This window comes from Notamacropus eugenii, chromosome 3 (genome assembly GCF_028372415.1).
Source record: "Notamacropus eugenii isolate mMacEug1 chromosome 3, mMacEug1.pri_v2, whole genome shotgun sequence".
NCBI classification, from domain to species: Eukaryota; Metazoa; Chordata; class Mammalia; order Diprotodontia; family Macropodidae; genus Notamacropus; species Notamacropus eugenii.
In genome coordinates this window covers 401,698,566-401,724,609 of record NC_092874.1, presented here as the reverse complement: position 1 = coordinate 401,724,609, position 26,044 = coordinate 401,698,566, and the positions used below count along the sequence as shown (strand labels likewise).

General features: G+C 40.0%; 1 protein-coding gene across 8 annotated transcripts in view; it reads right to left on the bottom strand.

Annotated features, from left to right (window-relative positions):
- PALM2AKAP2 (PALM2 and AKAP2 fusion) overlaps positions 1–26,044 on the bottom strand; it is a 536,456-nt gene that overhangs the window by 51,650 nt on the left and 458,762 nt on the right. The window contains exon 1 of one of the 8 annotated variants that reach the window (XM_072650190.1): positions 5,145–5,578. The exons of the other annotated variants lie outside the window; for them this stretch is intronic. The gene's annotated coding sequence lies outside the window, so the exon portion shown is untranslated. Of the gene's footprint in view, positions 1–5,144; positions 5,579–26,044 lie in introns of those variants that run through there. 8 annotated transcript variants of the gene reach the window in all.

Genomic DNA, 26,044 nt, shown 5'->3' with positions numbered 1-26,044 from the left:
CCACTGTAGTATGAGTGGGAGAAACAGAACCCTACTGATGCCCTTTCACAAACAACAACAAAAGAAAAAGAGAGAAAACATGGTGTGGTGGGCAGGGCACTGGACTTGGGAGTCAGGATGACCTGGATTCAAATACTGCCTCTAACACTCAGGGAGCTGTATGACCCTGGCCAAACCCTGTTTGCCTCAGTTTCTTTATCTGTAAAATAAGATGGTGAAGGAAATGACAAACCACTCTGGAATTAACAGACTCACGGAGAGTCAGATATGACTGAAACAACTCAATAACAACGAATCAGTCTACTTTGTCAGAGCTCTATAATTATATCATAATAAAGAAGAATACAAGCGCCAGAAGGCAGCTTTACCCCAATCTCACCACTGGGCCTGTCTCACACCCCACAAGTCACCCTCATCCTATGTATCAGCCTTTTTAGTTGTAAACAAATGTGCACTGTATTAATTTCACAGCCTATGAATTTAATCTCCATGTCATCCACCAAAAATACTTTCTCTATGCCAGACAGCAGAAGTTCATTCTGTATTTGAAAAACCAAATGCATCTAGTTGAGCTTAACCCTGGTTAAGCCTCATCCCCAGATGGAATAATTTGTGGGTTCTACCCCATCCCAGGGACAAATTTGCAGGCTGGTGGTTGGTGCATCTTGCTACAATATTTGCCCTTCTAATTTTTAACATGGCTGATAAAAAAACAAAACCCCAAACTTTACTCAAGAGCATCATTCTTAGTCATGGGACTAGAAGACATTTGTGTCCTCTGCCAAAGAATTTAGCATACCAAAGCTGGGCTACATGTTCTGAACATTTTCATTTTAAAAATAAACATTCCCCTTTTTAAAGCCTGCGTTTCTGTCTTCAGTGTCCCTGGAACAGAAGCCTATAGTGAATTACACTTTTATTTTTCAAAGGAATCTCATCTAGGTTTGGTAACACTTGTTGCACCCTATCTATGAGGCAGCTAGGTGACGCAGCAGGATGAGGTAAAACCTAACCTTAGACACTTACTGCACAAGCTATTTCACCTCCCTCTCCCTCAGTCTCCTCATCAGTAAAACGGGGAAAGAATAAACATCAGGGCTGCTGTTAGAATCAAATAAGATCACATTTGTATAGTACTTAGCTCCACGCCTACAACAGAGTAGGTACTCAACAAATGCTTGTATCCCTCTTCCCCTTGTAAGGGTTGAGCACCACCCAAATCTACCCACACAGGAAAAGCAGCTGTCTGCCTAGTCTAGGTCCTTGTAGTAAAAATATATATATACATAGGTTGAAACCTGTAGTGGAGCATTGCAGTCAGATAAATGGGGTTCAAATCCCAGCTCTGCAGTGGGGAGCAACAGGCCTGAAGTCAGGAAGACAAGCTCATACCCATCCCTAGACACTCACTAGTTATCTCACTGGGCAAATCACTTAACCTGTTTGCCTCAGTTTCCTCATCTATAAAATGGGGATAGTAATAGCACCTACCCCCGAGGTTACTGTGAAGAGCAAATGAAATCTCTCAAGCCCTTAGTTCCCTCATCTATAAAATGAGGGTACTGTACTAAATGACCCCTCAGGACTCTTCCAGCTCTAAATCTCTGGTCCTACGATTTAGTCGAGGGGTAGGGAAACTGCCACCTTCTGGGTTCGTGGGTACAGTCTTTTGACTGAGTACAAGTTTCACAGAACAAATCCTTTTAGTAAGGGGATTTGTTCTATGGAGTTTGGATTCAGTCAAAGGGCCACACTTGAGGACCTAGAGGGCCATATGTAGCCTCAAGGCTGCAGGTCGCCCACCCCTGAAATTTTAGTCCAACTAGAAGACAGTAGGTGATTTCATTTCCTAGCATGTGTAAAAAAACCCACAAAAACCTGGAAATCTTCAGGGTTTTTAAAAAACATTTACTGCGCTTCCAATCTTTACCCCACCTTTTTATCACTATGATCACTTTCTTTCTCCCAGCATCCTGCCCTAGATATACATACAGTGACCTGAATTACTCAACTATTAGAGCCACTGCTGTAGAATCAAGCTTCCAGTCTCTAAATAATTCAGGTTACTTACCACCAAGACCAAGGTAGAAGTTCTCCACTCCCCACACAGATAACAGGTGACCCAATCCTTTACTCTGGTTTTAAAAACTTCTACCAGAAATATAAACTTACCAATGAACGGGATATGAATAAGATTTCCTGACTGCTCTAAAGTCAACTAGAATGGGCTGTTTAACCATTCTTCTAGTTCTCATTTGAAATCTTATTCCTGAACGGATCTGGCTTGGATACCCTGATGGTATCCAAAAAGTTTTCACATTTGTTAAGACTCCACAAAACAGGATTTACATAAGCTTTATCTAAACCATGCACAAGAATGGGGGGAGGAGGGGGACGGGACCAAAAAGCTATATTTTGTAATTGTTGTTCAATTACTTTCAGTTGTGTCTGACTCCTTATGACCCCCTTTAGGTTTTCCTTGGCAGAGATACTGGAGTGGTTTGCCATTTCCTTCTCCAGGTCGCTCCACAGATGAGGAAACTGAGGCCCAGAGAGGCTGTTAAGGTCACACAAATAAACAAGTAGCAGGATGGAGATGTGAACCAAAAATCCAACTCAGAATCCATCATCCTTTTCCAATGCACCACACAACTGCCCTTTAGACAGGATTCTGTTTCTTTCTGGGTCATTTATAAGGATAGTGACACAATGCATTACTAGTTCCCCTGCTCTGGTAACATTAAGGCAAGAGTCACAGGGAAAAGGAAAGGAGCTGCTGTTGACAGGAAGAGGGAGAAACAAGACAAACTCTTTTCTCCCTTAGCTGTTTGGTAGGCTGCAGAGCCAGGAAGTGAAGGGGAGAGGCCACTGGGTAGCAACCTGAACAAAAAATCTATTTAGTCCCGGGGAGCCTTTCCTTTCTATCTCTCCCCCACCCCAAACTCCCCAGTGAAACTTCCTTCCTGCCTAAGAAATTACTGGTTTGATTTGGCCTGAAATCTGATCTGCACCTCTGAGTCTAAGCTTTCAGATATATGTGTGTGTGTCTGTGTACATGTGTGTGTATGTATATGTATGCATGTGTGTGTATGTATATGCATATACACACATATACACACACTCTCAGACATAATTGAACTTATATGATAATCCTGGATACCTCAACTTTAAGTAAGTTATTCCACAGCTGCTTCTTCACTAAAGCAAAAGTATACAGAAACCAATAGGGCCTCTCAACTTCCCTCCAACAGACCACCACAGGCGTGGGGGGTAGGGTGGGAAGGAGAAAAGGCATCAAAACTCACAACTTTCTCTTTTTTGCTCACGATAAAAGGAAAATGAATAAAAAATGGAGACAGGAAATTATTTACTGGCCTGAAAAAACTCCAAGAACATTTTGGATACACTGGATCTTCATCCAGGACACACCAACAATTTTGTAGCTACGGACTTAGTGTATCTTATTCATCTCTGTATCCCCTCCAACGGCCAAATTACATGGGACTCAGTTGTTTCAAGTTTGAAACAACTTGAATTTCATCAGTATGGATCCTCTCCCTCCATCAACACAGACTGTAACTCCTCCACATTTCATGAATTTCCAGTTAAAAAGTAGCAACAACTTCTCAGCCTCATTCCTTGCCCTGATCTGAGTGCCCTCGTTATCGATGCTGACAAGTCGCCAACTTAAATGTCAGGAAGCACATCTGGAAAACATTATGGTATTATTTGATTAACACATTTATAACTTGGACTTTTAGGGAAAAAAAGTGTGTGTGTGTGAGTGAGAGTGAGTGTGTGTGAGAGAGGGAGAGAGAGAGAGAGAGAGAGAGAGAGAGAGAGAGAGAGAGAGAGAGAGAGAGAGAGAGAGAGAGAGAGAGAAACTGTCTTTTGGAGAGGGTGGAAAGTAGGGGAAAGGGAAGAGAATTCCTGGCTCCTCTGCATAACTATGAAAGAATCTGTTCTTGCAATTATCCAGATGCCCATTCACTATCTGAGGTGGCTGGTGACCACTGTGAAGCTGCCGAGTTTTCTTTCTGAATGAGTGGAGGCATTTCAGTTTCAGACCAATAGCTAGTAACGTTCTCTCTGCTTAGCTCTCTACTCGATATTACTCCATATGACAAGATCTCTCCTTAAGAATCACTCTTTGAGCCTGAGGAGCGACCTTTGAATACAGCTTCTAAGAGCCACAGCAAAACACAGAGATGTGATCACAGTGGCCACCGTGGGTTTCTGCAGCCCCTGTTGTTAGTTGACTTAGCTTTCCCTACCCTTCCCCCCAGGGACTCCATCCAATCCTCAGTCTCCAGCTGAGGTACTTAACCATTTCTGTGGGTAACAGACCCCTTAGGCAATTTGGTGAAGGTAATGGAATGTTTTAAAATGCCTAAAATAAAATGCTTCAGCTTACAAAGGAAACCAATTACATTGAAAAAGTTATGGAAATACTAGAAAAATTCATGGTTAAGAACCCTAGAAAGAGAAAGCTTCTGGCTTTTTTTTTTTCCCACACATCATGAGATTCAAAGTTTCCAAATCTCCTAAATACAGGGATGATGCAAAGTTAGCAGCGCTGTGAAGCTGACACAGGTCTCACAACACAACACAGCTCAGCTGCCGAGCTAGGAGAAGGAGACCGCAAACTGACAGGTCCTCTTGGTTAACACTATGATGGCAGTCTATTTTGAGTGGCTCCCAGACAGGGGAGGCACTTGTGTCTAGGGAACAGATAGAGGGAAACAGGAAAATGCACGGTGCCAAGGGCCAGTCATTTTTTTGGGAAATGTCACCGTAAGAAGAAAAACTGAAGGGTGATCCGGCACTTTAACATCTGCAAAATGAAACCACCAAAAATATCAGTTCCTAACTAGAAATAAAAATAAAAAGGGCGGGAAAAAACTTGCGTGCCCTCCACACTGCATTTTCTCTTTTCCTCTTCATCTCCTGAAACTCTCTATGGTTTTACAGGATGGGAGAGAAATGAAAAGAAAGCTGCCCTTCCCCCACCCCCACGAGCCCTGATCTGATGGGGCTAATCACCCAGCACACCTCTAGCATTACTGAGGACTGAAAGGCGAGACCAGCCTTTCAGACTAGAAATGGAAGGACAAAACCATGCTTCAGTCAGCAAATTTACTTACCCCTGCCCTGGCGTGTGCCTCCCAAGCGCCCTCAGTCACAAACTGCTCTGGGTTTTGTTTTCTTTTTTCTCTTTCCTCAGATTCCTTCACACTGACTGGCTCATCAAGCGAAATTCCTCCCCTAACTCCTTCTGCCTCCTTACTGTGATGTCACAGAAAGCCTCCCCCCATCCTTCACTCCCAAGAAGCCCATTCAAAAAGAGGCATTTCATCTGCAATCCCTCCCAAGGTTAGGGGGAAATCAGATTCCCCTTGGAAAATGCAAAAAGCATCATTAACCTCCTACTGAAAGCCCAAGGTCCCTCCTACTTTCCCTGTCTCCCCACAACTTTGCACTTACTTTCAATGACTATCTATGTACGTTCTCCTCTCTCTCTGCTCCCACCCTGACCCTAGTAAAACACAAACTGTTCCAAGGTAGGATCTGAGTATTTGGAGGTGGGAAGTGTGAGGGGTGTGTGTGTGTGAGGGGTGTGTGTGTGTGTGTGTGCGTGTGTGTGTGTGTGTGCGTGTGTGTCCTTGTTGCTCAGCACAGTGCCTGGCACTGAATACAGGATTCCTGGATCGAATCGGAAGCTGAAAGTAGCAGACGTCAGGTTTCCAGGGAAAGGCAAAAGTGTTGTACCTTCTTGGTAATTAATGCATGGCAGTTAGGACACAGGATCAATTTCTTAAATGCTATTAATGCACATATGGAAACACATGGTTAAGCTGACTCTTAACTTGCGGCTCTGTCATTCTCTTAGACCTTTGAGTGCTACAGGGATAGTCAGTAAGCAAATACTTATTAAGCACTTGTACACCAAACACTATGCTAAGCCCTGGGGATACACGGAACGGCATAAAGCTACAAGCAAGTTTAAAGCCTAATTAAACTCTCAGAGCAAGGGTTCTGGACCTTGAGTCTATGAAATCCACATATATATACATATATACATACACATGTGTGTACGTATATATGTATGTATATGTGTATGAACATGTAGCTATATGTATATAGCTACAGATAACTATTTCACTATAATTGGTTTCCTCTGTAATCCTAGGTGTTTTGTTTTATGAATTTAAAAAACAAATGTTTGTGGTTGTTTAGTTGCGTCTGACCCCATTGGTATTTTTAGCAAAGATCCTGGAAGTGGTTTGCCATTTTCTTCTCCAGCTCATTTTACAAATGAGGAAACTAAGGCAAATATAGGGAACACTGACATAATGCTTACTTAGTATGTGCTAGGCACTGTGCTAAGCACTTTTAAAAATCCTTATTTCATCGGATTCTCACAACCCTGTGAAGTAGATCCTATTAGGATCTCCATTTTACAGATGACGAAAATGAACCTAGAGGTTCAGTGACTTTCTCAAGGTCACACAGCTTGTAAGCATCTGATGGAATGTGAACTCAGGTCTTCTGACTCCAGGGCCAGCACTGTATCCACAATGCACCCAACCACCTTTTGAGAAGGGGTTCATCAGGTTCACCAGACTGTCAAAAGCCTCCCTGACAGGAGAAAGGTGGAGAACACCTTTACATGCAGTATTTGCATGTAACAAAGTGCCCCCAAAGTACTTTACTCTCCATTCCACAACATAATAGGCACCAGCACGATCTCCATATGATGAAGCCTGGTTTATCAAGGACATGTTTATCACCTGGCAATGTTGAAAGATGGGTTCCACATCTGTACTCTGAACCTTCAGACTCACCCTGAGGGCTTTGGGGCAGAGCTCTGGACCAAGTTTCTCTGGACCCTCTACTCAGACCTCCTACAGCTTGGAAGAAGGGAAAGGAAGAAATATACTAACTTTCCCACCTGCCTCTGAGAAACCTTTAGAACTGACCTAAATGTGGACAGATTTACTCAGGATAGAGAGGAGCATGAGAGAAATCACTAAGGCTTATTATTTTCTCTTCTAATCTGAGTCCGGAAGCCTAGGAGAAGGAGGTCCTGTGACATATTTAGATTTTACTCTAGGGGACCTAGAGTAAAAACTCTGCAATCTAAATGTAGCTAATAGGTTACTGTTAATTTTTTTTTTTCCAAAAACCTCCTATATTCAGAACTAGTCCGAAAACCAATTTGGTCACGTTCATGAGACTAGTTTCATAATAAGAAAGGAATATTTTCCAAACATGCAACCAAATTAGACCTAAAACAGTTATGTTTCCTTAAAAATCAACACATCTCACACAAAAGACATTTTAAAAAGAATTACATGTGACATTTTCATTTTTAATGACCCTAAATCGTCAATGAAATAATAATAGCTAGCATTTATGTATCATTTTAAGGTTTCCAAAGTGCTTCACATAGCATGCTACTTGATTCAATAACCCATAAAGCAAGTGATATTAACATCACTATTCTGCAGAGCAGGTTAAGGGACCTGTCCAGGATCACACAATTGGTAAATGTCTGAGATGGGATTTGAACTCAGATCAGCAGGCATCCACTATGCCACTTAGCTGCCTTAGATATTAAAAATAAAACACATCTGGTAGTATTAAAATGACACTGGTACTTCAGATTAGTTGGATGTTGGTGAAAATACTAGTCAACTGGGAGAGAAGCCACTGAAAAAAATGTTATACAGGCAGCCTAACAGTGACTAAGAGGTCTGGCTCTGGAGTTAGATGTTCTGGGTTCAAGACCTGCCTCTGAGAGTCTTGGTTTTTATTCACACCCATAAAAAGCAGAGAATACATCATGGACTTGTTTGCAGGTCAAGTCTTTTGCTAACCTTAATACACCAGCAACATTATTACTGAATAACTTAACAGAGATAGGGGACAGACCTCCAGTTTCAACAGGATGGGGAAAACTCCTTTTACCTTTCTGGAATTTATCATCTTAGAGCGCTGCCTACAGTCCTTACAAGCTAAGTGACTTGACAAGTGTCAAACACCCAGTAATGTGTCAGAGGTGGGATTTGAACCAGGTTTTCCTCACTTGGAGGTTTTCTATCTAACAACCACACTCCATGATGCCTCTTCCAAAGCAAGTGAAGGGACTCAAAAATGTTATTTTTGTTTGTAAATCGGATAGGATATCAGACATGATGAATTTAGGCCTAGAAATGATGAGTGCTGAAGACTAAATGTGGAGGACTTCATGTTGGGGGGGCACCCAAATTTGTGGGGCATATCCAATCACAGAAGGAGGGAAAGAACCAGGAGGAATACCTGACCTTCTCTTTCAGAAGGGCGTTGTAATATCCTTATAGTTTTTTTTAATTTAAAAAAGCCTGCCTGGTTATATAAGTGAAAGCTCATAGGGTTTAGAGCTGTCTTTTTCACATATAAAGAAAGTGAAGCCTAAAGATGTAAGTGATTTATCCCAGGTTACACAGGCAGTAAGTGGTTCAGTGGAGACTGAACCCTGATACTAAACTGTGTGCTCTTTCTACTCTAGTTCACTGTTGCTTCTTACTAATCAGCTAGTCAGCAAACATTTTTTAAGTGCCTACTATGTGCCAGCCACCTTGCTGAATGCTGAGGATACAAAGATGACAAAAGACATTCCCTGCCCTCAAGGAGCTCAAAATCTAGCAGCAATAATTATCAATGACCTTGATTCCTTGTCCTTTGGGGTCTGAGCAAGGCTATTTTTAAAGACCTAGAATAAAACAAGCCCAGACCTTGACACTATTTCCTCTCAGTAACATTTGTATTAGAACTGCTTTTTTTCGAGGGGAGGGAAATGAAGACCAGTTCTGATGACAGAACTGAGAAAAATTAAACGGACAACCTAAACTCCTTCGGCCTCTTGCCTGATGTGTAATGATACTGTAGCCTGCAATTGTTCACAATGTAATTGAGCATGACAGCTGAATTGCTTGCCCTTCTCCCATCACCTGAAATACAGACCCTGAGCCTGAAGAGGTTTCCTGTGGGAATAAATTCACGCTGTTGGTTTAATTTTGCCTGATGCTGTAACCTGATCTTTAATTTCATTTAGTTCTATTTAGAGCGAATGGAGAAAAATGAAGCTGTTTTTGCGACTAAGGAATCTAGTAGGAGTTTAATGCCAGTAATAGGAAAGTAGGGCCTGGCAAGAGACAAGAGTCTAAATGCATTTAAGGGGAATGAGTAAGGGCAGACAGGCCACTGAGCTGACTCACCTTCTTACTTGATTAGGGTTGCTATATGTGTAGAGTCAGGAAGACCTGAGTTTGAATCCAGCCTCAGATGCTTACTAGCCTGTGTGACCCAGAACAAGTCATTTACCCCGTGTGCCTCAGTTTCCTCAACTGCAAAATGAACTGGAGAAGGAATGGCAAACCACTTTAGTATCTTTGCCAAGAAAATCCCACATGGGGTCACGAAGAGTAGGACATAACTGAAAACACAACTGAACAACAACAACTTACTGGACTGGAGATGTTCCTGTGGTAGAAAATGGATTTTTTTTTTAATGGGTCACTGATCAGCATGAGCCAGCATGAGTTCAGCAGGGTGGCAGAGTGCATAAGGTGCTGGACCTAGAATCTATTAGACTTGGATTTGAATCTTGCCCCATGTACTTATTTCCTAGCTGGGTGACCTTGGGCAAGGAAAGGTTTGTCCTCCTCTATAAAATAAAGGGGTTGGACTTGATGACCTCTAGGGTCCCTTCCACCTTTACACTGATTATCCTAATTATCTTAACAGATAAATCTCATTTCCTTTTTAGATTGTTTAGGAAGACTCATCTTCCTGAGTTCAAATCCAGCCTCAAACACGTACTAGCTGTGTGACACTGGGCAAGTCAGTGAACTGTTTGCCTCAGTTTCCTCATCTGTAAAATGAGCTGGGGAAGGAAATGGCAAACCGCTCTTGTATCTCTGCCAAGAAAATCCCAAATGGGATCACAAAGAGTGGGATAGAATTGAAATGACTGAACAACCACCAAAAGAGGCAAGGAAAAGCAATGACTGTGGGATCAAAATTTTGGACAGACTCCTATTTAACTAAGTATCCTAAGTCTTGCCACACATCACATTCTACTCACCTTGCACACATTCTACTGATAGCATTCCTCCTATCAATCAAATCATCACTGAAACTGAGGGCAGATCTATAATACCCCAACTGCACTGCTTTTTCTACAATCAACAATATGAGGATGGCACTTTTCTGATATGTACTTATTAAAATGTATTTTTATACCATGCCACAAACTTGATATTCTTTAAAAAAAAAACACTAATGATGGGTTTCCAGAAAGGCAAAGGGAGGGGCACAAAGTTTATAGCACTGCTTGGCAGTACATCTTTGAAAATTAGATACACCCTGCTACAACTGCCTAAAATGGTTTCTTTTGGAAAATGGGCTCCTCAGTGGAGCAAATATTTTTTTTTTCTTGATAAGAGTATGTAATGTTAATGCAAGGCTAATGGTGGGGGTGGGGAGGAAGAGCTAAAGATCTTCCCTGCCCATTATTAGGTCTCAGATACCTTTCATTAATTTCTAATGAGGCACAGGGTCATGAGGGTTGTGCCCTCCAGCCCTGAAAAGAATATATATAGGTTTTGCTTTGGGTTTTATTTTTTGTAAGAAGGTTCATGTGCCAGTAAGACTCTGGGCAGCTGTTTTAAGAAGTTCCCTGGATTTGAAAACCCAGATGTCGGTGCTTCTCTCTCTGGTAATGATGTCTATGATCAGTTGGAAGCCCTGTCTGTTGGTTGATCTTTGTTTCTGAAGTTCAGGGTGCTGACTTTTTCCCCTGAACTAAGGGAATGATATATGTGCTTGATTAAAGTAGACTGCTGACCCCTCAGAAGTAGCTTTCCTTTTAGAAAAGCAAATCTAAGAACCTGTTAGAGCAGGCCCTCCTGTATATGCTGGGGTCCTTGCTGATGATACAGAGTATGATAGCTTCCACTGAGGTGAGAAGGTAGTCCCCACGAGAGACATAAGCACCATAACTGAGTTGATCTGAAGGCTGTGATTGCCAAGTGGCAGGACTTGAGGGGCTGGGAAATTCCCCCTCCCTGCTTCTAAGCTAATACCTAAAATTAGACAGTCAAAGTTTCATTGCTTTAGGGTTGTCATTACAATTAAAATTCACTCTCCCTCCAAAGAAGGTTATTATTAGTTGTTCACACTTCAGTATAAAAAGGAGCCCCCACTCCAACAATTTTTGACAAGGAGAAGGAATAAAGGACACGATGATAGACCCTTGAGTAAAAGGACATAACTAAGAAAGAAAGAAAAGAATAGAAAAGGTGATCTCAATTACAACTCTAGAAACAAAGATTACTGGGGGGAAAATTGAGGTTTCTCAACTAGTTCCAATAACCTTAATGGGATTTCATCAGTTCTAAGCAAAACTGCTGGACAAACAGTCTTCACACATCTGAACTTTTCTACCACCTGTCTTCAAGACCCTACTACCCAAATACTCAGGACTTTCATCCTCCTGCCTTCTGGCTGATCTAGAATCCTCTATCTCCACACCAAGGCCTGCTCACATGCTCCAAAATTTCACCTCCTTCTGCCCTGATCTAGTGAAAACTCAATCTTGGACAGCTCTTTAAGGAAAAAAAAAAAAACCTCACAAAATTGAGTATGAAACATAGCTATGATGGGGCATGTAGATCAGGGGTTCTTAACCTGAGGCCTATGAACTTTTAAGAATACATTCTGGTAACTGCCTTCAATATTATTGCATTTCATCTTTGTAATCCTAAATATTTTATTCTATGCATTTAAAAGCATTATTCTGAGGAGTTCAGGTTTCGCCAGAATCCCAAAGAGATCTATGACCCAAAAAAGGAGAAGAACCTTTGATTTAGACTTTAAACAAAGGAGCTTGCTAACCATTGCCTATGGGGAGAACTGGGAAAGATATTTTTGAAACAAGGAGAGAACTGAGAGTCTCCTGTTTATTTCTCATGTACTCTTTCCAAACCCTTACCTATTCTCTCAGAGAGTTTAACACTCAATCTGTATCGAGCCCACAACCAACAACCCTTTTACTTGTGAAGTTGTTTTTTTAAAAAAAATAATTACTGGAAGATATGGCAAAGTGAACACTGAACATTTTTTTTAAAAAGGAAGCTATCCCAGCAAGATTTCCTCCCATTGGTTTTAAGAAAAAAGCTTTTGAGTTTTTAATTATTAACTAAACTGCATTATTCTAAGTTCCCTTGACTAGGGTTCTCTGTCTCTTTTGCCTCTGGGATGGTATGAAACACTTGTCCAAAAGAAATTCTCCTCTCTCTGAGGATTATATGGGTAACTGAAGAATCTGTATGACAGACAATGGCCCCATGCCACCTCATCTGAAGCTGCATGCCTTCAGAAAAGTCTCCCTGGTAATCTGAGGTTATCTACCCATTCTGCCCTCATCAGTGGCCTGGCAGAACTTTCAACTGCTTTAAATCTCCATTTTTCCTTCCACAAAAAAGGCTCTCATTTTAGCTCTTAAACTATTAACCATTAGAAGTATAATAGAGATGGGTCTGAGGAAAGGAAAGAGATATATTTGGGAAAAATTGATTTAAAAATACCCCAAAAGTTATAAAAAATTCCTTTTAAAACACTTTCATATCTCCCAAGGAAGGATATTTTCCAAGTGCAAACTATTGTCATTACTATTTTGGGGGACACATGCTCATTTTATGCAGTTCTATGGACTTAACAATTTTCCTTTTTCTGAGAAAGATTTGAATTACTGCTATTTGCTTTTTATTGCCTGCCCATTCCCAGAAAAACTGCTCTGAAGAAACATGGGAATAAAAAAAATTCCAATTTGGGAGTCATAAATGTCACATGGAAATTACTACATGATTTCGTAAGTTTCTCATGAACAGACCACATCACAGGAAAACCCCAACAAACTATTTCTCAAGCAAGCAAGTCCTTAAAAATTATCTAGGAATTTGGGAGACACTTTCTTTACATAAACTATTTTTACTTTCTTAAAATATGCAGGGCTAGAACCCAGCAAATCCTTCCACAGGTTCAAAACACATACACTAAGAACTACCCTGAATTTGAGTAAACCAAACCCTTGGAAATCTGGCAATGAAAAAATAACATTTTGCTGATTCTGTATTTGAGGGGAAAAAAATCAGGTCCTTCATCAGTTTATAAGGTGAACAATAAATGAAGTTATTTTAGCTGCCGGTGAGTGTCCAACTTAAGTTTGTCAGTATCAAGGGTGCTGCTGGGAATACCTGCTACCAGGTCAGGACTTATTAAATCAATGCTACAGCTTTCTGTCAACACCAGGCTGAGACCCCTGTTGGCAGACTAAACCCAGGCCAAGAACAACATCTCACATATTTTACTGAAGTCTCAGCTAGGACCTTGGGTTTCAGACCCCAAACCCTTCACCTCCAGGACCACTGGCCCAGGCACTGGAACCCTCTTTCTGTATCCTCCCTACATGTCTTTGCGCAGGCTCTCTTCTTGGATGCACAAACCCTACCTTAGAATCCCTATTTTCCCTTAAAGTCCAGCTCAAATGCCAGCTGATCCTTCTCCCTTCCCCCAGTTAATACTGCCACCCTCCTTCACCCTGTTTTACCAATTCTTGTATTTGTATCTCTTGTAGGTGTACATTTTGTCTCTGTGGCAGAACACAGGCTCCTTGAGTGCACGTTTATCTTTGTACCTCTGGTACCTAGTCCTTCACCTGGCATTTTGTAGGAGCTGAATAAATGCTAGTTGATTAAATTGATCTAGAGAGGAAGTGTTGTACAGTGGAGATATGGCTTTCTCCGGAGTCAGATGACCTGAGTATGAATCCTGGTTCTGTTGCTTGACCCCTGCGACCTTGAATAAGCCCTGTGTCCTCCTTGGGTTCCATTTTGCTCATCAACGAGTGATGATGAGGAATCTTTTTTTTTTTTTTAATAGAGGGCAGGGATCCAGGCTTTCCAACCTACTCTCTACTTTCCATCTGCCCCTTTGATTGGTTTGAACTCTACAGAACATGATTCCTGTGTGCTGTGTACGCCATTCTCTCCTTCCTGCCACTTTTGGGTTTCCTTTTCTGTGTGCTCTTATTAGATCATAAGCTCCTTGAAGACGAAGCCTACTTTTCTTACCTGTATTCCTAGTTCCTGGCACATAGTAGGTGCTTAATAAATGGTGACTGAATTGATTTGATGACAGCCTCTTTATAGTACTTTAAGTTTTATATATTTTATTCCATTTGATCCTCACAACAACTCTACGAGATAGGAGCTATTATTATTATAGCCATTTTACAGATGAAGAAGCTGAGAGTCTGAGAGGTCTAAGCAAGTATCCAAGGCAGAATTCTATTAGGTTTTCATGACTCCTTGTCCAATTCACTGCACCCCTGACCTACCACTATAAAACAAGGGAAATAAACTAGATGCCACCTGAGGCCCCTTCTAGTTTTAGACCTACCTACAATGCTATGATAGGGTTCAATGATCTGGATTAAAAAATGAACATTTCAAGCCTTTTCATCTAACCTAGAGGTTAACAAAGATATCCTGAGCTGAGTTCTGGATGCCCAGCAATATTTTTCCACAACAACACCATTTCTCAGAGGAGAAAAACACCACCACCAGGATGATGCTATAGCGGGATGAAGATGCTATGGCTGACGAAGAGATCTGGACTTTGTGAGCTGCCTGGGCAGTGCAAGTCTGGGTAAAGGAAAAATAGTCTACATATTTGGTCAGCAGTCCCACAAGTGACCTTTTACCTTTCAGTGGGAGTGTGAGAGTACATGGCCTTTCGAAATATTTTGCTCTTCTGTATATCTTAATGGGCAACCTTTACATTTATGTCTTCAATGTTTCCTGGGTAGAAAAGACAAATTGCTGTTCTATAGAACACCAAGTCATACAGTATGCCAGATACTTTTCTAGAAGGGATTCTTGTTATTAATATTTTGGGAAGACCTAGACCTGGGCCATATTTGAACTTTGAGGATTTTCTCATGGTTTCACTCTAAGGGTAGAAGGAGACAGTCTGAGTAAGAGAAGCCTGACTTTCCTCAGGTTCCTTCCAGACGAACCAGGTCCATGTAAGACTAGAGGCAGAGTCCAGTACAGGTATGGGAAGGAGACTCCTAGACCACTGATGGCATAACGGTTATTTATTAAGACCTGTTAGTATAACTTATCACTCTGGTGGTTCAAAGGTTTAACACAATTGCTTCCTTCCCACCCTTCATCTCTTAAAATTAAAAGTCTGTTAGAGCATGATGGGTCACTGAGTAGAAGTGGATATATTTAGAAATAAATGTTTGAGTGAAATATAACATGCTTATTTCAATCGCTATAACAATTACTAAAGAAAGGATATTAAAAAGAATCTTCCTTTGCTGTAGCTGTCAGAACACAATTTAGTACGTACAAATATATGCTTTGTGCAGCCTCCATCAAAATCACAGCATGAAACAAAATGAAACCTTCAATGCAATAGCCTCCTTTTATTATAAAAATGATTTGCCGTGCTATCTTGACATTTTTAATGAAAATGCGTTTTGGGAAACAAAAGCCCCAAAATTTTCTCACCATTCCCTCTCATAGAAATAAGAAGACATTTGCATCCCGAGAAAGAACTGATAAATAGAAGTACGTATAGAATGATTTTACACATATATACTTATTTGAGTCTAATGGTGGCCATCTCTAGAGCACATCATGAACGCTAGAAATAAATCTACTTGGGAGAGAAATATTTTTGTTTCCTCTGTATTCCAGAGATTTGTTGCTTTAACTAGATTTCTGAATATTTATTTCATTATCAGTCTTGATTATTATTAGCATTTTTGCTTTCTTGGCTCTCCAAATGTTCCAGTTGTCTTCAACTGTAATGGATATTGGAACAAAAATATTTATAGGAATAAAATCTTGAAAACTACAATACACAAAGACACTGAATATTTCAAAAAGACTAATGTGAAATGAACTTTTTTGAATATAGTACTTTCAGGTGTTTCTGATGACCAGAACTGAGCAGGAGCTTAGAAATACAACAAGGAGTCCAAAGAAATCTAGGAAAGCAAATTTACTGGAGTAATGAAAGAGTTACTTCATAGGGAGAGAAGAAACAAGTGTCCTTTCACAACATTAATTCCCCTACTATTAGGTAATTAGATTTTCATTTTTTAATCACATAAAATGCTATAAATTTTTTGTTCAAACAATATTTTACAAATTTCACTTTCAGGGTATATTCCCTACAGTAGAATTATTAATTTGAAGGCTATGGTTATTGTCTTAATTTTCATCTATTATGTTGCCAGATTGCTCTCCAAAAATGTTTTACAAGTTGGTATCCAACAAGATAAGTATGCTCATTTACCTACAACTTCACAAGTACTGAGTTTTCATAGCTTTGCACCAAGTTGTTTTTCATTTGCATCTATATAATTATTAATGAAATTGAACATTATTCCAACTGATTAAGAACATCTGTTGCCTCCTGCTCACCGGGTGATTAAGTTAGGTCAATCTGTGATTACACATCAGCTTGGTGTGCAAGTAGGGTTACAGAATTTTAGAGTTGGAAACAGACCTTGGTGGTCCTAAAAATGGAATCCCCTTTTCAACATACCTAATATGTGGCAGCTAGGTGGCGCAATGGATAGTGCCAGCTCTATATCCCTGCCCCGTCCAAGGATTCATTTCTCACAGACTGGAAACCACTCATTTAAAGCAGTGTTCCTCAAACTGTGTTATACATTTTGTTGAGATATTTCTATGAAGCAAGAAAAAATAAAAATAAAAGTTTTTGTACAAATAAAACTAATGAAGCTAAAATCAAAATGAAAAATAAGAAAAAAAATCTTTGTAGCAAGCTCTTCCGATAAAGATCTTATTTTTCAGATATATAAGAAACTGAATCAAATTTATAAGAATGAGTCATTCCCCAACTGAGAAGCTGTCAAAGGATATGAACAAAGAGTTTTCAAAAGAAGAAATCCAAGAGATCAAAAACCACATAAAAATGATAAAATTAATAAAAATTAGAGAAGCACAAATTAAAGCAAGTCTGGAGTTCTGCTGCATATCCATCAAATTGTAAAAGATGAAAAAAAGGGGAAATGACAATTGTTGGAGCAGTTATGGGAAAATTAGGCACACTAATACACTGCTAGCAGAGCTGTGAACTGGTCCAGACATTCTAGAAAATAATTTGGAACCAGACTGCCAAAATCACTAAATTGTGCCTACCCTTTAACCCAGTAAGATCAAAGAAAAAAGAAAAGGACCCACATGTACAAAAATATTTATAGCAGTTTTTTTGGGGGGGCAGTAGCAAACAATTAGGGACTAAAATGACACATAGTGGGATATGGCTAAACAACTTGTGGTATCTGAATGTAATGGGAGACTATTGTGCTTTAGGAAATGACAAAATGGTTGGTGTCTCAGAGAAACTTGAAAAATGTGTATGACCTGACATAGAGATGCGTAGAACCAGAACAGTTCGTACACTAACAATAGCCTTATAAAGAAAAATAACTATCAAAAACTTGAGAACTCTGATCATTGTAATGAACAACTACAATTCCAGGGGGATGATGTTCAAGGATTACCCTGCTTGTCAGAGAGGTAATGGTCTCAATGGAAAGAATAAGAAATACATTTTTTGGACATGACCAATGTAGGAACTTGTATGCATACTTTATTTAAACGTTATGTTTTTGTTCTCTCTCTCTCTCTCTCTCAACAATTGTGGGAGGAGAGGTAGTGAGATAAGAAAGAAAAGAGAATAAAGGCTTGTTAGTTGAAAAAATAAATTTTAAAAAGCCTACTACTCCTCTAGGGGAACAAAGGTTTTTTAAAAAAAAATTGTATTTTAATAACTTCCTAAGAACCTAGCATTGTACTAACTACATATAACTTAACATATTGGATATAGATGTTCAATCATTGGTCTGTTAAGTGAATGAAAGGCAGTGTACCATTGCTTAAATAGAAATATGGCTAAAAATGCCCTTAAACAGGAAATTTTCTTTAAAGTAGAAAAGGGAATAAGGAGGCATGGACAAGTGTATGGCAAAGTAACCGTAGGGATTAGGGACAAAGGGGCAAAAGCTGTCAAAGGAACTTGAAATATTTTACTATTTTTATCTAAAACTGGCCTGGTATTTAACCATCTATAGAAATCCCTCTTTTTAAGCTTCATTTCACCATTTTTTAAGAAAAATAAAATGATGCCTTGAAGAAGCAAATTTTGTCTTCTGTTCTTTTAAATAGCAAAGAATTTATCACTGTTTAGCTGATGTGGAGGATTTTTGTTTGGGCTTGAGTATGTCTAGAATAATCTCCAACTCCACTAGAAACTGACCCTCCTAGAAATTTCAGATGTTTTCCATTTCTCTGGAGGTGAGTAAATACTTTGGTTGGTTGGAAGTGAATTCTGCAGATAACTGGTGACGCCTCCAGGGAATGTCAGTAACGTGTACAGTCTGTTGTCTCTCTGAGCTTCTGATCGCTGTTCAAGCGCTTTAAGTACATTCCTGACTTTGATCATTCCCCCAGACAAGTTCTACTGAAGGTGGGAATCCTATGACAGGAAATAACATAAGCAGGACTGTTTTCTCCAATACAAAAGACCAAAACAAAACAACTGTGGATCAGATGCCTTCCTGCTTGAATTGTTTAATTGTTTAATTGTTTTCTTATGCCAGGATGCTGTTAATTTATACTTAAATTTTTTTAATCCTACCAGAAAACTTGAGGAATTAATTTCTCTGCCCCAAAATAATAGATTTCACCCTACTAGGCAAATACAATTTGCTCAGAACTGGCTTTTAAAAGTTTCCACAATCTAGTTCTCAAATACGTTGCTAGTTATCTCATGTTACTTCCTTCACTCACTCTCAGTTCCAATCCAAATGGTCTGCTAGTTATTTTCTGTTACATGACATGCACGACCCCACCTCTGTGTATTTGCACAGTGGTTCTTCATATCAGTAATGCTTGCCCTCTGCCAAATAGCTTCCTTTACAACACAGTTTTACGTGTTACTTGTTTTGTGAACTGATCTCTCCAGGTATTGGAATTCTCTCTTAAAATAACTTTATGCTTCACTTGTGACAACATTGTATCATGTCTGAAAAATACAAGCTTCCTCACGGGTCGAGACTATAATTTTTGTCTTTGTATGCCTAGTACCATAGCTGGAACCCGGTAGGTGCTTAATAAGGAATGACTGAGTGCGGATGAGGCTAGGAATAAGATGCCCTGTTAAGAATGACACGTTCTTTTCTTAACAACAATGGTGTTTAATCAAAAGGACTAAAAAGCATTCTGCTTCACCTTCAAGGTTCTTAACGCTGCAGTAATTATCTCATCACCTCTGCTTCGTTCTGGCTATGCAGTGGTGTCCAGTGTGGGGACAAGTCCCCAGCCACCTCGCACTGAGTGACTGTAATGACTAAGTACTAACTGTGTCTCTTCTACCCAGGAACCTTGAGGGTCTTCTCCTCCCAGTTTGATATTTTTTTAATTAAAGAGGCCATTCCTTGAGTAACTTAAAGAAGCCTATTCATTGAATGGGTGTATCTCACTCAAAGTGAGAATGTGAAGCCTGAAAGGGCCAGGGTGTCCCATTGCATCCTGGGCCATCTCCAGTTGTCCTGATGAATATCAGGCCACTGGACCCAGATCACACAGAAAAAGAAAGTGAGGCTGGTGACCTTCCACAGCCCTCCCTCACTCAAATTAAAGTTAACACCAAGTCATGTCATCATCTTGATGTCCTCTTTGGTCCTCTTTGAGAATGAAGGGCAAACACAACAACTCTTTGTGACCCCATTTGGGGTTTTCTAGGCAAAGATACTGAAGTGGTTTGCCATTTCCTTCTCCTGCTCATTTTATAGATGAACTGAGGCAAACAGGGTTAAATGTCTTGTCCAGGGTCACACCATTAGTAAATGTCTGAGGTCAGATCTGAACTCAAGAAGATGAGTCTTCCTGACCTCAGGCCTGGTGCTCTAAACACTTTTCCACCTAACTGCCTCACTTTGTTAGGTTTCCTAAATTTCAGTTTTTAAAAGATTAAGAATAAGAAAGGCTTTGGACTATAGTCCAAAGTGCTTTAGAGTAGTTTCACTGAAGAACGGAAAAACAACTTACTCCAACACCCTTTATTTGACTGATGAGGAACATGAAACCAAGAAAGGTTAAGCACCTGTCCAGGGTCATATGACAAGTGGAGATGACACTAAAACTGAGGCCTTCTTGCCTCCCAATTTCCCAGCCACAGAATCTCTCTGTAATACCTAAAGTCACAATTTACATGAGTCAGGAATATAGGGACATACATGAAAGTCAAATTAAATTCACTTGGATAATACTTTAACAAACAAATGCATTCTGTGTCCACATGTGCACATGTGGTAAGAACATGAGTGTGGGATGGCTACAACTACCCCCAAGGATTATGGCTGTGTGTCTGTTACTAACATGAATTAGTCAACAGTGCGTCATCTAAATCTCTCACAAAGACCTTCTAGGCACACTGCTCAACATATAAATGAGTTAGTGTTCATTGAACTGCGCCTAAAGAAAAGTCAACTCTCAATGTTTTTACCTCAGATTTCTGCCTCTGGTTGTCAGATATTATTTGAACACTGGCAATGCTAGTGGCTAGAAGTACAAAGACAAAAAAAGAAAACAAACTTGATTACAATCTATTGGGGGGACAGGGAGAATTACTGATATTCCACCCAACGAATCACACAAATGTGACAGGGACAAAGAAAAGATTTGCCCAAAAGATGTTATAGGAAGTTTTAAGAAGGGTAGGATGATGTTCAGTGGGAGAGTTCAGAAGGCTCCATAAAGGAAAAAACAACTGATCGAAGGCATAAAGGAAGAGAAGGAGTTCAGCTCTGCAGGAATACACCAAAGTGAGAGACAACAGCATGAGACAGAAAAATGGTTAGTGACTAGCCCAGTCTGACTACAAGGGCTAAATGATGTAATGGGAAATAATGCTAGGGTCAAGGTTCACCAAGAACCTTGAAATGTCAGATTAAGTGTTTTGTTTTTTTTTTAATTGTACAGGTAACAGTTGAAGGCAGGTGAATAATGGAATGTCATGATCAGATCTGCTTTATGGAGGTTGGACTAAGGAGGGGAAGAGACTAGGGCCATGCTAAATAAGTAATTCATTAAGAAGCTTTCCTTCCCTGGAACAGTTTAGCTAGAGCTCAATTAACATAGGAAACAATTACAATAACCCAGGAAAGCAGTAAAGAGAGCCTGAACAAGGGCTGAGGCATTAAGCAGAGAGGAAAGAAAAGATATCTGAGAGAAGTCCTGGAGAAAGAATCAACCTGATTAGCAACTAATTGGATATGGTAGATTGGTGGAGGGGTGGGAGGAAGAAGGAGGACAGAGGGAAGAGGCAAAGATTCATCAAGGCTGCTGAAGTCTAAGGAGGTGGAGAGAGAAAAAAAAGGAATGTAAACTTCTCTTTCTATAAGCTTAACAGTTAAGAGAAGAAAGATATAGGAGAATAGTTTAAGGGAACTGTAGACTCAAGGGAGGGTCTTTTTAGGATAAGGCAGCAAATAAGTAATCAGTAGCTAGAAGTAAATGAAGGAAAAAGAGTAATCAATGAAACAAGGCCCTGGGTGAGGAAAAAGCGATGGGATCGAGGGACCAAATGGAGGGCTTAGTCTTTGCAAAGGGGAGGGTCCTTTTACTGTGATGTTTGAGCACAGGAGGAGAAGGCAAGTGAACACAGAATGATTTTTAAGGCATTTAAGAATGTGGGTTGAGGAAAGGCATATTGGATAATTTCAATCTCAATAAAGAAGGTGAAATGGTAGGCTGCCTTGGATTTGAGAGCTTTGGAAAAGGTTTAGAACAGTTGTTGTGGGGAATGAGACAGGAAGCAAAACAAAGGTGAATGAAGAGCACTGCCATGTAACAGCGAGAGTCTGGTTAAAATTAGACAGAATGCATGTGTGGCAAGCTAAGTCAACATGGTTTCAGCAGCACTGGATTGCTAGGTATTGACATTATTTTATTATATAATTATTATTCAAAACTTGGTAATGTATATGGTTTATATGGTAGCTCTTGACTCACACCACACCTCTAATTCTCTAGAGGAACTGGCCAGTTGATGGTGTTTACTATTTAAAGCGACTCCATTAAAAAGGCCTAACAATTAAAATTATTCATACCAAACAGTATTTTGAGAAACACAGGTGTTTACTTACTAAACTTTTTCAACTTTAAATAGCTAATAGCAGTAAACTTGTCTTCCTAGGCCAATGGTGATTTACTAAAATTCTAAGCAATAACATGTTCAAAGGAATGACATTGCCCATCCATGGTACTACTGTTTAAAACTGTCTTGAATAAGATTGTCCAGCTCTATGTGGAGAGGACAGAAAAGCCAGATCTTACATGAAGGTCTTTTTTTTTTTTTAAAAGGGGAAGAGGGGAACCTTAGTGAGTTGTTACAGTCAGATAACCTTAGGTGACAGAATCATAATTTAGGGCTGGAAGTGACCTGAGATGTCCTTCAATTCAGCCTCCTATTTTTACAGATGAATAAACTTAAGCCCAGGGATTTTCAGTTACTTGCCCATAATGACAAAGGTAAGTAAAAAGTATCAGAGGTAAGATATGAACTAAGGTGCTCTGATACCAGAGCAAGTGTTCTTTCCAATGGAACACAAAAACTGTCTGAGTTCTCAACTACTGAAGAGATCAAGTCAATGATCCACTTATTAGAAAGCAATGAATTCATAGCCTAGATTTTTATGCGACAACTCTTCTGACAAAAAGCAATCCACCCTCAGAAACTTGCTCTTGAAGAGTAAAGCCAACAGACCCTGGTTTTCTTCGTAAAAGAAACTGTCACAGGACTGAGATCTGAAAAGGATATTAGAGATGATCTTACTCAATCTCATTCTTCTGCAAGCAAGGAAACCAAGGCTCTACAGGCTTCAGTAAATCCAGGTCCTCTGACATAAAAATCCAGGATCTTTCTACTATGCAAAGCTTCTTCTCAAACTCCACCCTAACTTAATAGGCTCTAGTTTATCTGTAATTATCTGTAATTCAGTTTCTCTCACCCATAAGTCATAATAATCTAACCAATAACAAAGCAATCTAAGGGTAAGTGTAAACTTAGAATTGTTTTGGAAGTAAGTGTCTGAACTGTCTAAGGGAGAGAGGGTCTATGGACGTCATAATTAATTCCTATAAGAGAGACCTTAAAATTTTTACTTAAATTTTTTTTTAAGTTTTTAAACCCCCAAATTATCTTCTCTCTGTGGCAAAAGTGAGAATTTGTTGCTGCTTAGTCATTTCAGTCTTGTCCAACTCCGCGTGCCCCCATTTGGGGTTTTCCTGCCAAAGATATTAGAATGGTTTTGCTGTTTCCTTCTCTAGCTCATTCTACAGAGGTGGTAACTGAGGCAAATAGAATACATGGTATTAAAGCAACATGATTCCTAAAGATGATGACAAAAGGTCCTTTTCCACCAAAGTGTGAAGAAATAGTTTCTCTTACCTTCAGAATGGGTTCCATAGACAGGCAGAGAACTTGCCATGGCGCTGTGTACTTAAACATCTTTGGCAACCTCAGTGGGTAATAACAGGCAATATTCCTGAAGAGGTATCCCTTTTGAGCCTCACGTAAGTCAACGCCTTTGGTTGTGACCTCTTTTCAGGAGGACCACAAGGATAGTTTTCAGCACAGCATCCCTGTGCTATTTGTTCCTAGGGCCATGCTAAATAAGTAATTCACTAAGAAGCTTTCTTTCGGTGGAAGAGCTTAGCTAGAGTTCAATTAACATAGACAGGGTGATAACCTCTGAACTCAAGTCTTCAGGACTGGTTTTAATGCCACTAGATCTCTCTATCACATACATTTCCTTTTTCAATTTTTTTTTTTTTTTTGCTCGATGCTGTTATTTTTGTGTATGTGATGGTGACGGGTTATTTAAAAAAAAAATTTTGCACATAGAAAGGAGAAAACGTTTCCTTTTTTTTTTAAGAAGTCTTAGAAAAATAAACTCTGCCATGAAAACTTCCCATGGTCACTATTACCAGATATCCCCAAATAACTATAAATATTCAACCTCTCCAGTAGCTGCCTGACTAAAAGGGAAAGAACTATTTAGCTGAGAGAAAGAAGGAATTTAATCATGCAGAAGATGACAATATGGTACAGTGGGAAAAGATTTGGGAGAGGCAGTGTGGTGTAATGGAAAGAGCATTGGCTTTAGAGTTCCTGTTCAGTCACTCTAGTTTGGTTCACATCCCAGCTCTGGCACTTCCACTTGTATAACCTCAGGCAAATCACTTAATGTCTCTGGGTCTCAGGGTCTGCATCAGTAAAATGAAGGGACTTGGACTAGAAAACTAACGTTCTTTCCATCTCTAAATCTATGAGCTTGTAAGTAGGAATCAGGAGACAAAGAAAGAAGCAAACAAGCATTTACTGGGCACTGTGTAAGGGCTTTACAACTATTACCTCATTGGAGATGCAGGTGCCTATCTATGCCCATTTTACAAGTTAAGGAAACAGAGGCGGACAAAAGTGAAGTGACTTGCCCAGGGTCATGAGTCCCAACGGTGCCATTAACTAACTGTGTGACGTTGCATAAAGCAATTCACCTTTGTGAGCTTGTTTTTTCAGCTGTTTAAAAAAGAAATGTAGGGGTTAAAACCAGATAATTCCTAAGTCCTTTCTAGCTCTAACAATCTACAGAACTTTGGGTGGAGTGAATGAATTATTTTTCCTGGTTTTTATTATGAAACTTTAGGAAAATAATCTTTGTATCTTATTCCTCCAGGCACTTCATCTGCAAATGGCCTGAGATCTGTAGCACAAGGGACCTAAGGAAATCATTTGGTCCACTCCTAGAGAAGGCAGTTTAAAAATAAATAAGAAAACAAAACAAAACAAAAAACCAGAACAAAACAAAACTTTTCTAAAGTCAATATGCTGAGTCAATTTAGACTCTTGAGTTTATATGTGCTTTTTTTGGGGGGGAGGAGGTGAGACAATGGGGGTTAAGTGACTTGCCCAGGGTCCCACAGCTATTAAGTATCAGAGGCAGAATTTAAATGCAGGTCCTCCTGACTCCAGGGCTGGGGATCTATCCCCTGCACCACCTAGCTGCCCTATTTACATGTGTATATTAAGAATTAAATCCTACCCTCTTCCTTCCCTTCAACCTGGTCTTTCTGAGGTAAAAGTGTGAGTAAAATTTTTAAGGCAGAAAAAATACTAGGTTTGGAGTTAAAGAACTCTGTTTCAAAACTTGGCAGTGTGGACAAGGGGTCTCTCATGCTGGGCCTCAATTTTCTAATCAAAAAGCTGAGGGCTGTCCTTTGCAGTCCACATGTGGAGATGTATATTCAGTTCTAGGAAGAACATTGACAAGCTGGAGAACATGCAGAGGGTGCCTAGGCTGGTGAAGATTCTCACGAACATAACTGAACTCAAGTGAACAGATGAGATCTTCAATGGAGTAAGTATAGAGCCCTGGGGAATACCCAGGCTTAGTGTAGAGAAGATAGATCTGACAAAGACTGAAAAAGAGTCACTAGACAAGTTAAAAAAACAACAACAACAGAACAAGACAGTGCCATGGAAGACCAACTGAGAGCCACTGAAGGAATTGGGGGTGTTGGAGCTGCAGAGAGAAAACTTAAAGGATAAATACAGCCCTCTTCACATTGCTTTCAACTCTTAGACTCTGTAAAGTATTTGAAGGGTTGCCATGTGGGAGGGGATTATCCCTGTTCTGCTTAGCTCCAGGGGGCAGAAGTAGAAGCAGTGGGTGAGCAGATTTAGGTTTGATGTCAGGAAACTCCCATAATTAGATCTGTCCAAAAAGGAAATGGGCTGCTTTGTAGGGTGGGGGTGGGATTCCCCCTCAAAGAGGCAACTATTTGTTGGGAATGTTGTACAAGTAGGTTGGGATAGAAAGCCTCCG